Source organism: Enhydra lutris, unplaced genomic scaffold, assembly GCF_002288905.1.
Source record: "Enhydra lutris kenyoni isolate GAN:26980312 unplaced genomic scaffold, ASM228890v2 scaffoldscaffold18, whole genome shotgun sequence".
Lineage (NCBI taxonomy): Eukaryota > Metazoa > Chordata > Mammalia > Carnivora > Mustelidae > Enhydra > Enhydra lutris.
This window is the reverse complement of record NW_019154102.1, coordinates 30219771-30224573: the sequence shown is the minus strand read 5'-3', so window position 1 is coordinate 30224573 and position 4803 is coordinate 30219771. Positions and strand designations below refer to the sequence as shown.

Below are 4803 nucleotides of genomic sequence, written 5' to 3'. Positions count from 1 at the left end.
GCTAAGTAACTGGATAAATGAGAAGCTTCAGTGTTTTTTAGATAATGAGGCTCCTTTCCATTAAACTCTTGCATTATTTTTATTATTTTTTTTACTCTGAACATCAAATCAAAGAATATCAAGAAAGGGTTGTATGGTTCAAAGAAGCTGCCACATTTACTCACCATGAACACTACAACTGACCAACTACAGTCTGTACATAAAGTTATAGCATTTCTCTTGATTGGAAACCAAGTCTGCTTAATTATGTTCATTTAATTTTACACAGAAATATATGATGCATAAAATTATTAAAATGTAAAAATTTTGTTGCTTAAGAAAACAATGAAATAGAAAATGTACTTGTATGTCATATTCAGCCCTAAATGGAACTACCTATTTAGAGATCACAATTTATCCATGGGAGAGGATCTGAATAAGTGATAGAGACTGAAGCCTTAGAGCGGTATTAAAAAAAAAAAAAGTTTTATTTTACCGTCTTCATAGTTGGGCACGAGTCTTCATACCTGAGTCTGACAACAATACACATGCAGAGTTAATACTCAGCATCATTCCTAATTAATCATTCCAAGGTTTCTTCCTGACAAAGATTGCTTATCTGTCTGTTAAATTTGGAAAGGTTCTAGTGAATAATGTCATCTGAAAATCTGAATTCAAGTGGATATTGAAATCTGTTGAGATTTCTGGTATCCCATAATTTCTGGGTTGGTCATAATGAAAGCTCAAATTAGAAAAAGACCCATGAAATAATCTCATAAAAGTTGTATGTGGCTGCTTCTCCCATGGAATATTAACCCCAGGCCCTCATTAGTATGATTCTTTTTGATTTAAATTAGGAGATGGCTTGCCTTTGGACTGAGTGGTAGGTAGAGAGGAATCCTGCATTGAAAAAATTCTATAATTATTTACTGTTTTAAATTTTTCTTAATTTTAGCCTACTTCAGAGTTATTCAATCAATAGTCAATATATTAAGCTCTGAATTAGTGCCAGTGTGTGAAAGAAATAATCTAAAACTAGTAATATGCAGTATAGAATAGTCAATAATTTAGAGTTAAATGGCTTACTTCTCATTGTAAGTGTTAATGGAAATCAGAGAGGGAAAATACTGAAAGCTAGAAAGGATTCAGGAGGTGGGGTTGTAATTGGCCACAATTTAGGTGTTCTGAAAGGAAAAAAAAGATACTTCAGCTAGGAGAGCTGTTTCTCAACAGAAGAAAATGGGATTTGATTACAACCAGAGAATTTACCAAAATCTGAGGTTGCAAAGCTCCATTATGTTTTGAGGTCTCTGATCAAAGGTATTATTTCCTAGTGGTCAAGAGCACAGGTCAAATTTACATGCAAGTTATTGCTCTACCAATTTATAGTTGTGTGAACTGGGGATTTACTTGATTTTCTGGTCCCAAAGCACCCAATCTGAAAATTGAAGAAAATAATAATATTTATTACATGGAAAGCTAAAAATAAATAGATTATCCAACAAAAACAAAACAACAAAAATAAAAGGAAACAAAAGACTTGCATTTTGCCTGTTTTGTAGTGGAGCTGTTATTCTACCACTTTTGTTCCAGAAGTTTACTGATGATCTTAATTATAGGTGGAGAAGATATGTATCTGTATTTTATCTATTCTGACATCACAAATTCTACCATTAAAAATGTATCCCCATGGATTATGCCTGCATTACTCTTTATAATGCTTACAATGGCAAATACACATACTGGAATATACCATTTCCATCCTTACATGTTTTATCGATTCATTTGTTGATCAAATATTTTCAATTCCTACCACTTTTCATTCTACCTTTTACATGGTTCATCAGTTGAACCATAACTGTGCCACTGTTGGGGACATGTTTAGTAGCTTTACACGAGAAGTATAATTTCATCTATATTTTAGCCATATATAATACATTTGTGTGTTTTTTGAAAACCAAAAAATTCCCCAGTGTAAATGTTACTTAGCAATATGCTTTTCAGTGATCTCCTGAACAGAGTCCTGCCTCGCACCCACAGTTTTTAATAATTTTTTTAGGAAATTCATCGGTTGCTCAGGTCAGCTAACACCTAGGATCATCCTTAAGTATTTGCTTTTTTTTATATTTTATATCTGATATTCAAAAAAAAAATCTAAAAATCTAGTTGATTGTGTTTTCAATATAGTTTCATATCTGTTCATTTCCCTCTACCTCTACTGCAACCACTGTGGTCCTAGCCATCATAATCTCTCATCCGGATTATTACAATAGCCTCGTATCATATTGCCCTGTTCCCATCCTTGACTTCCTATAGTCTTTTACAACAGCTACAAAAAGGATTTATTTGAACACAAGATTGCATAGATGTTCTTTTTAAACTTTGCTAATGGTCCCTCTTTTTATTCAATAAAAACAGAAGTACCTTAAGGCCCTACTTGTTCTTGTCCTCCATTACTACTTTGATTGCTCCTGTGGATTATTCACTCCATTCCCTCAACGGGGTTCCATACTGTCCTTCAAACATGGTAATCATGTTCACACCCAACAGAAAGTCCTCAAGTATTTTCCTTCACCTGGGCTGCTCTTTCCAAAGATATTTCCATCTCATATCTTCACCTTCTTCAAGCTAAATTCTTAGTGTTTAAATGAGGTCTACCTTTATCACCCCTTGCCACTTTATTCTGCAGACTGTGTCCATGTCTCTTATGTAATTAAGCATCACCGATACAAAACCAGCTGTACTTTTTCTCATTAAATGTATTTTATAGAAATATGTAAATACATATACATGTAACATATATGTATAAATATGTGTGCTTATACACACATAATTTTATTTATTGTCTTTCCCCTCCCATACATTAAAGAAAACATTTGGAATAGTTCCTGGCACATAATTAGTGTTCAAAAATATTTTGTGAGTGAGTGAAAGAATGAATTGCAATTATGATTATATGGTGATTGTTGCCAAGTATAAAATGCTCTGGGATTATCAATAGGAAAACCTTGCTAAGTCTGTCGTGGCAGGAGAGGCATACTAACGAAAATAGTATTTGAGCGGAAGTCTGAAAGAGGAGTTAGGAATTAGCTACACGTGGGATCCTTGTATATAAAAACAATGAAAACAGAAAAGCATGTTTCGTGGTCCTAAGGCAGGAAGAAGCATAACCTGTTTGAGGAATTTAAGGGAAGGCAAAATTGTGGGTGCTAATAGAGCAGAGAGTAACTGCTGATGTCACTGAAAATTTAGCTGAGTAGTTCCCAAAGGATTCTCCTATTCTGAGCAGGTGCTTTTATTGAGCGTTCTCCATTAAAAGAAACTAGGAATCAGCCAACCATGGTGTTGTGGGGACTTTCAGTTAGTTTTTTGTTACTTAAACAATTCAGTGCATATATCCTGGTCTCTGAACCTGGGTTGCATGTAGGGGGGGCAGGTAGAGCATGAATAGTTTCTCTGAGACTATTCAGTGATTTCTTTAAAACAAGAGAATGGTCTGGACAAATATAGGATTTCTGGGAACAGAAAGATAATAGATATTTGGAAGTAGAAACTGTAGAAACTGTAAGGTTCAGAGACTGATTAGATTGTACCAATTGGTCTCACTTAGGGAATGTTGAATGTTAGAGATTCCACTTCTATAGTGTTTCCCTCATCTTCACTGGGAGGTTTATCTGTTGTTCTGTCCTCCTAGGAAATTATGAGACATTATATAAAGTAGAATTTAAGAATGTAGGCTTTGGATGATCCCATCCTGAGGGGTTTATAGGTTTATAGGTTTATAGGTGAGCTCTGGGTCTCCTGCCCAAGGAGATGGATGAGGATGGGCTTCTTCTCATGAGGTTGGGCAGAGACCTGACCAAAGTGTCAACTGTTAAACAGAAAAGACCAGTAGACTTAAAAGACTAACCCAGCTTGTGATGCACACTGTACAGTTCCTCAACCACTTTTCTGTGTTTTTTAATGAGAAACTGGCAGGATTTTCTGTTCATATCTAACAAATTGAAACAACCCTCAGTATTTAAGTTGCAAAATTGTCATCTATCCCAGACCTAGATGATGTCACATTTGAAGTATCTCCTGTACGTGACACTCATATCACAAATGAATCAATCACATTCTGAAGCCACCTCAGAACAATCACCGCAGAACACTATATAAGACTCTGGACCACAGGAAAGTGAAGTAACATCAGAAAATAGCTTTAGTGTAGCCAAGGACCCAAGATATGCCAGATATCTCAAAAATGGCTCACGTGGGTATTCCAGTGATGGCAATAAGATTACAAAAAATGATATTGGAAGGACCCACACCTTCTTGAGGGGCCAGATGCTCCAGTGCCTAATAGCAAAGGTGAAAAAAATATAAGAGAAAGTTTAGATAGTGAATCTTCTTTTAGTGACTAAACTTAGTTTTGGTAACAGTTACATGTACATGTGTAGGTCTTTGTTCACATTTTATAAGAAAGCCTGAACTTGAACTCTTAGAGAAATACCAAATGGCTATATATCCACCACCAAGTTCCTTTATGTTAAAAAAAAGACAAAGCATTTATAACCAAAAAAGGAAAAAAAAAAGAAAGAAAGAAAGAAAGAATGCAGGCTTTGTGAAAGACAGATACTAATACTTAATTTGCAACTCACAGATGACCTTGATGAAGTTATTTCTCATATCTAAGCCTCCATTTCTTGGTGAAATGAAGATAACTCCCTCATGAGATTGTTGTTATTATTAACTTATATGATGTATATGAATTATGTAACTTCATGCTGCTGTTACTAAGAATTTACATAGCTTCCTCACCTTAAAAGTCATGCATTTCCA

At 34.9% G+C, this 4803-nt stretch overlaps 1 pseudogene; it reads left to right on the top strand.

The window, feature by feature from the left end:
• The first annotated feature begins 3792 nt into the window (after positions 1 to 3792).
• LOC111147941 lies at positions 3793 to 4385 on the top strand (annotated as a pseudogene).
• Positions 4386 to 4803: the final 418 nt, after the last annotated feature.